The following is a 14,296-nucleotide window of genomic DNA, read 5'->3' on the forward strand; positions in this document are numbered from 1 at the left end:
TCCTTACATAATATTCACTTTTCTCTCTCTTACACAACATTTTTTTTCTCTTTCTTAGGGCATCTCCAACAATAACCCTCAAAATAATGTGATTTTTACACTAAAATTACACTGCTACAGTGTTTCATCTCCAACAATTAACTCTATTTTTTACTCTAAAAGAATATTTTCAGCATATTCCTAAACAATAAAATTTTAAACATTTTACACTTACACCCATAAACTATTCAACACTTACAAAATACATTCATATATTTATTTATAGTAAAATATATTATTAATTTTAATAATATATTTACTAAATATGTTTATATATGTATTTTTAATTTTGTTTGTTAATTTTAAAAATATTAATTAAATAACAAAAAATATTAAATATACTTTATTTATAAAGAGTTCAATTAATTAATATAAAAAAATTATTTAATGTTACATATTTAAATTTCCGATTAAATCGAACATTCTTAATTTGGACTATATTGTAACAAAAACTAACAAGTGTTTAATAATGAAATTTATAATAAAATAGAAAACCAAAAGTAAAATAGAGTTACTCTATTTTATTCTCCAACAGTACTTTATTTTAAGGTACACTATAATAGAGTGACTCTATATATTGAGTAAAAAAATAAAATACACTATAATAGAGTTGGATATATAGTACTCTTGGAGAGGATTTGCACACCAAATTGGCAATTTGGTGTGCTGTTGGAGATGGCCTTACACACAAAATATATTTTCTCTCTTAAAATACAACTCATTTTCTCTTTCTAATATACATTAATTATTTGATTGGGATTCCCTCAAGTTCAAAATGAACTTGAGAGGGTCAAGTTCACGATCTACACCGTTCATTGTAAAATGAACGGTATAGATAAAAAAGGTATAATTTTAATCAAATTAATCTACACCGTTTATTTTATAATGAACGGTGTAAATTAAAAACATGACCCCATCAAGTCTATTTGAGCTTGAAGAAATCTCAATCCTTAATTATTCTACATACTTTTAAAATATTAATTCTTAATATATTTGACACCATATAATTTAATATATATATTTTATTTATTAAATTTGACTTCTAAAATTAAAAATTATTATTTTTTAAAATTTAGAATTTATTTTTTCATACAAAATAATTATTTTATATACATATAAATACTAACCAATTATAATTTTATTTAATAATTAATTTAAGTTAAATGTATCCATCGTATTTTTTATTTATAAACTTTAATTTAAGAATTGATAACAAGATAAAAAGACCGACCTCAATAAAAGGCATTTACAACCGAGGTTACCAATTAACCGACCAGAAACATGAATACTCTAACCGAGAAAAGCCACAACCGAAACCCAAGCCAGCAAACAAATAAATCCGAAGCAAGCTAACTTAGACAAAATAACTGAAATAAGAGAAACCGGGGTATAGCCGTCCTCGTATAAAACCGATCAAAACACCCAACTGATCACATCTCGGATTTACCGAGCATAACCATCCCGTTGACCAGGAGACAGCCGAACAGAAAGAACTCTGACAGTCTCTGCTATCTCTGCACAGAAAAAGAGAACTATGTCAGACTTGTCGGCCCAGACAAAGAGAAACAAATGAACAATATAAAAGGCTAAGAAAAAGTAAGTAAAAAGTTAATTCTCTTTTTCTCTCAGCCCTCCACTCCTCTTCACTTCTTATTCTTTCTCTCACTAAAACTCTTACTGACTTGACCGTCAGAGAGGTCTGCCGGAATCCCCTTCCGGCACCATTCTTACAGTTGTGTTGTGCCTTTCAGGTACAATCTTAAATATATTCTTGGACCGGTGACTCGCCCCAAATCTTGAAGATATTTTAAAATTTGTCGCTAATTATAAGCGGGAATTCTGCCGCCTATTGTTTTCCACAATTAACGACATATTTTAAAATCCGTCGCTAAATTACGCCTTTTGCGTCAGAATTTATCCGTCGCTAATTTGCACTGTCAAAATATATATTTTAAAAGATATTAAAATTTATTATTTAAGATAATATTTAATAAAAAATAGTTATTAATTTTTTTATTAAATTTATATTATTTCAATATAACGTTTTTATTTATAAAATAATAATTAAACCTTATTTATGAAATAATAATTACAGATTATTTATTTATTTAAAGTATATAAATATTTTAAAATATTAATAATGATAAAAAATTTATCTTAGAATGCAGGATTAAATTATGCAAACAAATATTTGTTGTTTTTAGTTATATTTAAGTATAATATACTTAAATATATAACATGAATATGAGCTGGTTAAGGTGGAGTTACGCGCGGGAGAACTATTAGATTAAAGAGTCTTGAGTGAGAGCAATGGAAGGATGGGTGATTATAGGAGTAAAATACTCATATATTTTAGAGTATTTTTGATGCTCTTTAACGTCTTTTGTTTTGCATTTTGAGGTGTATATGTATTTTATTTGTGTGGTTAAGCGTTTCAGGATAACGGAGCGTTATGGGGCATCTTTGGTATTAAAAGAAGAAAGAATCAACGAAAGCGAGCAAAGAGCAAGCCGGGAACGAGAGAATCGAAAGTTTCATAAAGCCTGGGCATTGCACGGATCGTGCAACACCTTGCACGGATCGTGCATCACCTTGCACGAATCGTGCATCAGTAGAAATGGAAACAGATTGCTCCCAAGATTCTTGCACGATTCATGCACTCTTGAATAAGTGGACTTGCACGATTCGTGCAAAGGCTTAACGATGGATTCGAAAATCTGAAGAAAAATGACAAGGTTTATGCACACTTCCTCTTTTGGCCCAACACTCATATTGTAGGATGTTTTTTATTTTCTTTTTGAGAACACTATAAGTACCACTTTATGTTTCAAATTAGGGTATGCAACATTTGTCAAATTATTCCTTTCCTTTTATATTGCCTCTCTCAACTAGTTAGTATCTTTTTAGGGATTAGAGCTCCATAGTTTCCACCATTGTTGTTGGTGTGAAGCTTTTATTTGCTCTGTAAGAACAAGATTTATCTATTGAATGAAAGCTTTTATTACTCTTAAATCTTCATTATCTTATGAGTTGTTGCTTGTCATTGCTATTTAAGGTAATCATTTTCACTTTAGTTATGTTAGTTAGTTATTGCTTCAAGTTTAATTATGAGTAGCTAAACTCCTAGTCTAGGGCTGTTATGATTGTTTGTTTGTGATTGCTAGATGATTGGTTAGGGTTGTATGGGTTAGAGTTTGTTGTGCTTATTAGCCTTAATGCCTAGATTGATGTGATCATTTAATCTTTGATTTGTATTCGATTAGTGAGGACGAGAGTTAAACAGGTCGAATAGACATAGTTAAACGTAAGCTTAAAACCTACATGCACGAGAGTGATTTAGGGATTCAGCGGTTGTTTGAGTTACAGATTAATCAGATTGATTAGTGTAGTCGACATTCCATTGTGCAAAAATGAGTGGGATTTCGACTCATTAATCAATTATCGGTTATTCTACTTTCGGCTCGAGAGAGCGTATTTGGATATTTTAGAACGGTTTGACCCAAACCAATACCCGACCTATCTACCTAGGAATTGCATGGCATGATTAGCAACCCTTAGGCGCTTTTTATCTATTGTTTAAATCCGTTTTAGTCAATCATTGCATAAGTTAGTTTCAATTCTAGTTTAATTGCTTTTTAATTTAGTTATTTTAGCTCTTTTGATAACCAACAATTCGCTAGACGAATTAGGAATTAAACGAAAAGTCATCGCTCAACCACTATCTTTGTGGGTATGATCACTCGGACTTAAGTCCATTGTATTATGAGTTGTTAAGTAAAATCATAGACAGCTTACCTACTAGGAAGTTTGCAAAAATCGACAGGTGGGTGCTAGTGGGTGAGTGACGGAGGGCGCGAATGATGATTAATTAAATAAAAAATTTATTTTACAATTTAATTTTAAAAAATAATTTTTAAATTTTTTTAAAATTAGTGACGGATTTAAATCCATCGTGAAATCCGTCGTTAAAACGGAGACTAAAATTCGTCGCTAAATTTTATTTCCGTCGTTATCAAACGTTGCGACCAAAAATTTAGCGACAGACACGTTTAGCGACAGATGTTGGTCAATTAGCGATGGAAACGTCTGTCGCTAAATCACGGTTTTCTAGTAGTGAATCTGAATAGATAATATTAAGGACAGTGAATGAAAGATTAAATTCTTTTGAAAGCGAAACAAAGAATTCAGACAGAGTTAGAGATTGGAGAGATTGAAAAAAGAGATTTAGAGTTTTCGGATCAATAATTGATCCTCCATACACTACTGAATCAAAAGATTTAGTTTTAAAATCCATTAACAAAGATTCACAAGGACTTTTCTACACTAATTCAAACTTAATGCTTTATAACTAAACGTCAACTATTGAATTTCCTCGAAACTAAAACTCTAACTTACAAGGTGTGATTTTTTTTAAAGCCAAACTTTAACTTATACGACAATTGTCTTAGGGTTAATCAAGAACACACAAAGAATTTATAAATTTGCAGAAAAACAAAAGATTAATTTAAGAAATAAAAATTTGAGAAAATGTTGTTGTTTTAAAGGTGTAAGTTATAACCTTGAAACAATACAAATGCGTATCTATTTATATCCATTGCAAACACCTCTGATAAAGTCAACAAAGAAGAAACAATCAGTCAATGTTTGTCACATACTTAATTTCATATCTAACATCAATTTATTCTATTTTTCTATTAAAGACAATGTTAGAATGTGATAGGGGTAGAAATACCCCTATATTTAGGTATACTTTTGATACGATATTTGCATGTTGATATGTGTTTTTGAGCGTTATTTGGGTACTTATTGCTATGTCGAGTATTTCAGGGAAAATGTGCAAGTATGGCGTAATTTGGAGTGATTTTGATGATATTCAGAGATTGCAAGAGGTCGAAGTGGATCATGGGAGAATCGAGAAGTGGAAATAGGTGATTTTGGCCAAGTGACCAAGTACACGGACGTGCACTCCTTCATAGTACAAGAATACACGAACGTGTAATATCGCCGAAGGGTGGTATTTGAGGAGATGAGAAACAAATCAAAAAATTGGCTAAGTGATGTAGTACACGAACGTGTACTTCCCTGCAGTGTTAAAGTACACGATCGTGTACTTTCGCCGAAGGGTGAGTTTTGTGAAGCCAAAAGGAATGAAAATTTAGCCAAGTCCTAGGGTACACGAACGTGTACTACCTCGAAGAACAAAAGTACACGATCGTGTACTTTCGCCGAAGGACATTATTTTGTGAAGTTTGAAGATTTAGCTAAGGCATAAAGAACACGAACATGTACTACCTTACACGTTCGTGTACGTGTCGAGAGTTGCGACTGAAAAAAGACAAAATTGTCCGTTTTAACTCCAAACTCCGAGAAACTCAAAGGGCACTTCTGGGTTTTCATCTATCTTGACCTAGTATTAGATTATGAAGTTGGGAGCCGTATAAATAGGAAGTTTAACATCGAACAAAGGTTCGCATAGTTTTTGTAATCACATAAACCATAGATTAGAGTTTTCTTATTGTTGGATTATCGATTCATTCAGTTCTTCATTAATTTTCTTGTCGATTATTATTAGTTTACTTTCGAACAAGGTACGATTATTTTCAATTCTATATTCAGTATTCAATTTAATCTTAGAATGATTTCTTTAATTATTGCTTTGGGTTATTTTATTATTATGTCTAGCTAAACCCTTCATTGGGGATTATTAATCGAAATTATGTCTGTTTAATTGAATTGGACTTATGGGTTTTGTGTTCTTGATGGGTTTTAATTATTGTGCTTAATGCTTAGCCTAAACTGATCACTTAGTCTTTGCCATATGTTTTGATTTTAGCTCGAGAGAGTAAAATTGGAATAGAACAATATAATTAAGAATGTAGGAGTTGATTGTGCGAGAGTGAATTAACGAGTGCGGGTTCTTTGAATTTGCTTAATAATCATTAAATTGATTTATTCTTAGGTTAATCATTGTGCGAGAGTGAATAATTAACCTAGTATTAGTTAGTTTAATGCTTTTGCCTGTAATTGCTCGAGAGAGAATTTTAGGTGCTCTAGATTAGTTCGAACGTCATCAGAACCATATAATCCATAATCCGAATCAAGTAAACAACATAATTAAGATTAATAATCCCTGCTTTTTCCATTATTGTTAAAACACCATTTGAATTACAGCTTTACTTTACTTTAATCTACATTTATCAATATTTGTCTTTTAATTTACAAAACCAACAAAAAATTATCTTTTCGGCTATTCGAATCGAGTACTCTGACTAGTTGTCTTTAGAGCTTTCTCTGTGGGTACGATATCCGGACTTCGCAGTCTGTATTACAAGGTTGCATACGTACGCTTGCGTATTTTCACCAACAAGTTTTTGGCGCCGTTGCCGGGGAAAGTTTTTCTTTAACAACTAAGTTGAGATTTCTTGGCTTGTATTAGTCTTTATTTTTCTTGTTTTACGCGTGTGGTTTGTTGATTTTGTTGTTTCAGGTATACTTCTCTTAGTGTATGCATAATACACGATGCAAAGGACTACCGTTAGAACCGTTTCAACAAGACCTCACCACCTTTGAGCGCAGTGTCAGAAAAGCAACACACTCAACTCAAAGGAATCTCAACATGGAGAACGAAAACGATGCTCCTCCTGGATTCAACAATGCGGGTGATAATCGAGTGATCCCGCAGAATCAAAATCAGCAGAATCCGCAGAATGCTCAAGGACAGAACAATGAAGGGCCTCGAGTGAAAACACTGATGGAGATATTTCAGCCGAATGTGGGAAACAACACCCATGGCTATTTTGCACATCCTGTGCCGACTACCCATTATGAGATCAAAACGAGTGTCATTCAGCTGTTGAAGGATAACTGCCAGTTCTATGGGTTGCCTAGGGAAGATCCTAACGCACATCTTGCAAACTTTTTGGAAGTATGTAGCACATTCAAGATGAACAACATGACTGACGACGAGGTATGGCTTCGCCTGTTCCCATTTTCTCTGAGGGATAAGGCGAAACAATGGCTTCACGCTCTACCTAGCGCAGGCATTAATACTTGGTCTGATTTGGCGAAAGCATTCTTGCACAAGTATTTCTCCATGGCAAAGACTGCAAAGCTGACCAGGGATATTATGCTCTATCAGCAACTTGATGGGGAATCAGTTCATGAAGCGTGGGAGCGCTATAAGGAGATGCAGAGGCAAGTCCCGCATCATAACATCACTCGGGAGAATCTGATCCAAACCTTTTATAATGGAGCAACTGAACTGGGGAGAAGCACGATTGACGCAGGTGCAGGAGGGTCTCTGATGAGAAAAACGGCGGATGAAGCATTCGATCTGTTAGATGAGATGGAAGTAAATGGCTGTTTTTGGCCATCTGAAAGGGAGAAGGCACCTGCGCAGAGAGGAGTTATGTCAGTTACTGCTGATTCTGCAATGGAGGCTTTAAAATCGAAGACTGCAGCATTGCAAAATCAAGTGGCTTTTCTTACACGGCAGGCTGCAGGAGTTAATATTAACAGTGTAGCTGCCATTCAGAGTAACTGCGAGGTATGTGGGGAGCATGGTCATATGTCGAATGAATGTTCTGTATGGGGTCAGCCTAACAATGAACAAGTTAATTTTGTGGGAGGGCAAAGACAGGGCAATGATCCATACGCTTCCACTTACAACCCAGGATGGAGGAATCACCCAAATTTCTCATGGAAGGACAATGGGGGTAATGCCAACAATCAGGCAGGTCCGAGCTTTCAGGGCGAACAGAGGCCACAACACAATCAGGGCAACTACCAGAATCAAGGGAACTTTCAGAATCAAGGGAATTTCCAACATCAGAACAACCGACCGCAGCATCCTCCTGGCTTCCAACAAAGAGAGAAAGGCGAGTCTCTCCACAACAAGTTTGATAAATTGATGGAGATGATGATGAAGAAGGATGCCGAGACGCAGCAAACATTTAAAAATCATGCTGCTACAATTCATAACCTTGAGGTGCAGAATCAGCAGATGGCTAAAGCACTGCAAAGCAGAAGTCAGGGGGGTTTACCATCCACTACTGAGGAAAACCCCAGAGAGCATCTCAAGGCTATTGAGTTGCGAAGTGGGAAAGCACTGGATGATCCATATGCAGGACGTGCTACAGTTGAGGCGGAAAAGGAACAGTGTGAGGGTGGCGAGCCTGAAAAGGTAGTTGCTAAACCACCTCCACCACCTCCTTTTGTGCCAAAGGTGCCATTCCCACACAGAGTGAAGAAGCCGCAGGACACTTGGAAGTTTCACAAATTTCTTGAAACTTTCAAGAAGCTACAGATTAACATCAGTCTGGCAGACGCATTGAGAGAGATGCCGCACTATGCAAAGTTTCTCAAGGAGATCATCACCAACAAGCGGAGTTGGGATGCAGAGGGACCGGTACCGATGACAGAAAACTGCAGCTCAATCATATTGAGCAGTCTACCGACCAAGCTTAAGGATCCAGGAAGTTTCACTATCCCTTGTACTATCGGTAACATGCAATCTGTTAATTGCCTTTGCGATTTAGGTGCCAGTATTAATTTGATGCCCTTATCCCTTTTTCGTAGTATGTTTGGTGATCAACAGGTACAGGCTACGCCGATGATGCTGCAGCTAGCGGATCACTCTCTGAAAAAGCCACATGGGATTGTGGAGGATGTCCTAGTGAAGGTCAACAAATTCATATTCCCTGTGGATTTTGTTGTCCTTGACTACGCAGCGGACAAGGAGTGCCCGATGATATTGGGGTGACCATTCATGAACACTGGCAGAGCTCTTATCGATGTTCATGATGGCAAGCTGACTCTGAGGATTGGGGATGAGAGCGTTGAGTTTGACATGAGAAAGATCACACGCCATCCCAATTCTGGAGGTGAATGTATGCGGGTAGACATGGTGGATGAGTTAGTAGAAGAACAACTAGCAGAAAACAATGCCATCATGCAGTCTATGCCGAATGAAGAGGAAGATGCTGAAAGGGGGGAGTACTCAGAGGAACCAGTCCTCGAACCACTGTTGAAGAGCAAGCATATCACTCCTCCCTCTTCAGAAAAGCCACCAAAAGTGGAGCTCAAGACTTTGCCTGCACACTTGCGTTATGCCTTCTTGGGAGCTGATGGCACTTTGCCTATTATCATCAGCAACAAGCTCACCAAGAAGCAAGAGCAGAGGGTCATCGATGTAGTCAAGGGACGGATCTTGGCTATTGGGTGGCAGATTTCAGATATCAGAGGGATCAACCCTTCAGTAGTGATGCATCAGATTCATTTAGAGGATGAGTCTAAGGCATCTGCGCAGAGACAGAGACGGCTGAACCCTAACATGAAGGAAGTGGTTCACAAGGAGATTGTGAAGCTACTTGATGCGGGCATCATCTATCCCATTTCAGATAGTTCATGGGTGAGCCCAATTCAGTGTGTGCCTAAGAAAGGCGGGATGACAGTCGTAGAAAACGACAAGGGAGAACAGATCTCTACTCGCACAGTTACTGGGTGGCGAGTGTGCATTGACTACAGGAAGCTGAACGCAGAAACTCGGAAGGATCACTTCCCGCTTCCTTTCATTGATCAGATGCTAGAGCGAGTGGCCGGGCATGCTTTTTACTGCTTTCTCGACGGGTATTCTGGTTATAACCAGATCATCATTTTTCCAGAGGACCAAGAGAAGACCACATTTACTTGCCCATATGGCACTTTTGCTTACCGCCGGATGCCATTCGGTCTCTGCAATGCGCCTGCTACATTTCAGAGGTGCATGACTTCGATCTTCAATGACATGATCGAAGACATCATGGAAGTGTTCATGGACGACTTTTCAGTCTTTGGGGGCTCCTTTGAGCGTTGTCTTCGAAATTTAGACCGAGTCCTGCAGAGATGCGAAGAGACGAATCTGGTGCTGAACTGGGAAAAATGCCACTTCATGGTGGAAGAAGGCATTGTTTTGGGGCACAAGATATCTAGAGAAGGTATCGAGGTTGACAGGGCAAAGACAGAGGTAATTGAGAAACTGCCACCTCCAGTCACAGTGAAAGGAGTCCGTGCTTTTCTCGGGCACGCAGGTTTTTATCGCAGGTTCATCAAAGATTTTTCGTCCATAGCGCGTCCTTTGAATACCTTACTTGTCAAAGACGCGCCTTTTTTGTTTACTGATGCCTGTTTAGCTTCTTTTCTCAGGTTAAAGGAAGCATTGGTCACTGCCCCAGTCATCTCTAATCCGGATTGGGATCTACCTTTTGAGATCATGTGCGATGCAAGCGATCAGGCGTTGGGAAGCATTCTGGGGCAGAGGAAGGACAAGAAGCTTCATGCCGTCTATTATGCGAGTCGTACTCTAACAGGCGCTCAGCTGAACTACACTACCACGGAGAAGGAGATGCTAGCTGTAGTGTTTTCACTGGACAAATTTAGGCAGTATCTACTTGGCTCAAAGGTTATCATTTATACGGATCATGCTGCGCTGCGATACCTTTTTGCCAAGCAAGATGCCAAGCCTAGATTGATTCGGTGGGTATTGCTCTTACAAGAGTTTGACTTGGAGATCAGAGACAAGAAAGGGACAGAGAATGTGGTAGCAGATCACTTGTCACGGTTAGAGGTGCCCGAGCCAGTGATAGAAGGTGAAGTCATCAATGAACGGTTTCCTGATGAGGCACTTATGCTCATTAAGGAGACGATGAATCCATGGTATGCAGACTTCGCCAACTATCTCTCAGCTGACATTATGCCTCCGGACATGAGCAGTCACCAGCGCAAGAAATTCCTCTCTGATGTTAAGCGCTGTCTGTGGGATGAGCCATACCTATTCCGAGTTTGTGCAGATGAGATGATCCGGAGATGTGTCGCAGAGGAAGAAATGTTGGCTATTATGACTCAGTGCCATTCTTCAGATTATGGGGGTCACTATGCTTCGGGAAGGACAGCAGCACGGGTACTGGAAAGTGGCTTTTACTGGCCTACATTGTATAGAGATGTGAGAGACTTTGTGCAGCACTGTGACAGATGCCAGCGGACAGGCAATATTTCTAGGCGCGATGAGATGCCTCTCTCTTCCATTCAGGAGGTGGAGATTTTTGACGTCTGGGGTATCGACTTCATGGGACCATTCCCTATGTCTTGTGGCAACCTTTACATCCTGGTTTGTGTCGACTATGTGTCGAAATGGGTGGAAGCAGCTGCTTTACCTACTAATGATGGAAAGGTGGTCATAGCGTTCTTGAAGAAGTTGATAAATCGATTTGGTGTACCACGGGCGATCATCAGTGATGGGGGTTCACATTTCTGCAATCGGCACTTTACCGCACTGATGAAGAAATACAACGTTTATCATAGAGTGGCAACCCCATATCACCCCCAGACAAGTGGACAGGTCGAGGTGTCCAACAGAGAGTTGAAGCGCATCCTTGAAAAGACAGTCAATGGTTCTCGTAAAGACTGGTCTCAGAAGCTAGGTGATGCGTTATGGGCATATCGAACGGCATTTAAAACGCCAACCGGTATGTCCCCTTACAGGCTGGTCTACGGAAAAGCATGTCATTTACCTGTGGAGCTTGAGCATCGCGCATACTGGGCTATTAAAGAGCTTAATTTCGACTCAAGGCTCTCTAAGCAAAAACGACTTCTGCAGCTAAATGAACTTGATGAGTTTCGCTTGTCAGCATATGAGAATGCAAAGATGTACAAGGAAAAGACCAAAAAATGGCACGATGCTCATATCGTGCCTAAGACGTTTACAGAAGGCAGTCATGTGCTACTGTATAACTCTCGTTTGCGTCTATTTCCTGGCAAGCTGAAGTCGAGATGGAGTGGACCTTTTAAGGTGCGACATGTAGCTGAACATGGCGCAATTGAGCTTGAAAACGCAAATGGAGAGACATTTAAAGTCAATGGTCAGAGGTGCAAGCCGTACTTAGGTCTGTTGACAGACGAAGGAAGAGAGTGCTACACTCTCGACACTCCAAACTGAGTCAGGTATTATACGGTCAAAGCTAGCGACCTTAAACAAGCTATATTTGGACGAAAGTCCAAATTTGTTATGCTTTAATACATTTTGGTTCTATTTTATATTTTAGTTAGGGTGAATTTTCATTATTTTAGCTCCTTCTTATTTTTGTTTATTTTATTTTCTATGTTGTTTTTCAATTTTTGCTAGTTCAGAATGATTCGGTAGTGGAGTTTTTGATTGTGCAGGTAACAAGTATGAATTTGCTGACAGGTTGCAATTCTAGATTAATGCACGAACGTGTAAGGCAGCACAGGAACGTGCCTTATGGTAATACACGAACGTGTATTCACAAACACGAACGGGTCTTAATAGTGAATACACGAACGTGTAGTGGAGCAACACGAACGTGTACTCCTGACTTACACGAACGCCAATTCCCGTACACGTTCGTGTGTTTTGAGCAATTAATGCCCCAATTTTTCTGCGAGACGAAAGGGTTTATTTTCAGAAAAATTTCCTAATTCTCTAAAAGCCACCACCGTTCCCTCACAAAACTACAACACCTTCCATCACCACAAACCCTAACTGCCGCCACAAACGACCACCACCACTGCCATCAACAACAACCCGCTCTACCCACAGACCCTAATTGCCGCCACAAACGACCACCATCTCCGCCGCACGTTTCAGCCGTTGCTCACCGGCAGACCAGTTACCACGCACCTCCATCTCACAAGCGTTAGGGTTAAGTTTCAGGCTCAGTTCAGTCCACATCCAATCTGAATCAGATAAGGGCAGCAATTTTTCTCTCCACATCCGTAAGTGTTACTACCTTGTGCCATTCAAGTTCATTCTTAATTTCAACAAGTTTAGGACTATGCCTAGGGTTAAGATTGCTAGCTATGTTGAGGATGATGATGATAATAGAGAAATAGGGCAGAGTAGTAGGTCTGTTGATGCGGAACAGCCGCGTGTGAATCTCAGAAAGCAGTATGATGCGCCGTTTGATATCTGGACAGAGGAAGAGGGGGTTTTGTATCAGAGTCTGAAGGATAGGAAGATTGTGGTTGCCAGAGAGCTTGATTTTAAGGTCCTGAAGAAGCTAAAAATCGAAAAGGATGTGCGGAACCACCTGAAACAGTGGAATTTGACTGCACTCGAGGATGTGAACCATGATACTGTGAAGCTTATCTCACTCGAGTTTTTCACAACCGTGTGTCAGCCAGAGCCTGGGGTGATGACTCTGACCTTTCGGTTGAAAGGAAAGGAATACTCTATTAGTTTACAGTGGATGCGCACACTTTTTGAGACAGGCGAGGAGGGCATGGGAGAGTTACCGACTCAGTTCAACAAGGATGCCATCTGGAATGCGCTGACTGGTGAACCAAAATTTAGCACCAGGGTTTCTAACAAGACCCGATCAATCAAGGACCCGGCGCTGTATATCATGCATAAGTGGTATGTGGAGACCATTTGTGGGCGATCTGAGGCCAACAAGGTTCACAAAGAAGATTTGCTGATTATGGACAGCTTGCTGCACCCTGAGTGTGTGGGCGTCGACATGGGATTTCGTATCTTTGTGATGCTGCGGGATCTTCCTAGCAGGACCGGAGTAGCCAGGTGTTTGGGTATGGGTCATTTGGTTCGTGAGATTGCTTTAGAGTTAGGTGCGTACACTCCTGAGGAGGTTGCTGAGATGGAGATGCGCGAGCCGACTCGTTTCGATATTCAGCATCTCAAGGCGTCGTTGTTTCTGGATTCCAAGGGAAAGATTCAGTCAGTGGCAGAGCGCGGTAAAGGGACCAAAAAGAAGTTTGGCTTGGTTGAGCAGGTAGAGGAAGCAGAAGAGGGCGCAGAGGCTACTGCGGTACCCCTCGATGAAGGTGTACCGGTACAGCCACAGGCTCATGATGCTTATCAGAGAAGCATGCTGGATATTCAGAGACAGATGCTGAGGGAGCAGCGAGCTCATTTCCAGATGCAGAGGGCCTACATGCGAGCTACTCATCCAGAGGGCGATTATCCATCGCCACCACCACCGGAGGATTTCTGAGTTTTATTTTCTTTTCACCCTTTCACATTTACTTTTTTTTAGACTTTATCCTTATTTTTATTGTTCTTTACTCTCTGTCTTTTCGATGCATTGGGGATAATGCATAGTTTAATGTGGGGGTGGATAGAAAAACTAGTGTTTTATTTTCTGTTATTGTCTGTTTTATTTCTGCTATGTCAGTGTCAGTCTGTTATTTTTTCTGTTATGTCATTTTCTTTTTGTAGGAAACGTGACGTTGTGATGTTATGACTCTG

At 39.4% G+C, this 14,296-nt stretch overlaps 1 pseudogene; it reads left to right on the forward strand.

The window, feature by feature from the left end:
- The first annotated feature begins 8,806 nt into the window (after positions 1 to 8,806).
- LOC126668578 (uncharacterized) overlaps positions 8,807 to 14,296 on the forward strand; it is a 63,985-nt pseudogene continuing 58,495 nt past the window's right edge.

This window comes from Mercurialis annua, linkage group LG2, assembly GCF_937616625.2.
Source record: "Mercurialis annua linkage group LG2, ddMerAnnu1.2, whole genome shotgun sequence".
In the NCBI taxonomy this organism is placed as follows: domain Eukaryota; kingdom Viridiplantae; phylum Streptophyta; class Magnoliopsida; order Malpighiales; family Euphorbiaceae; genus Mercurialis; species Mercurialis annua.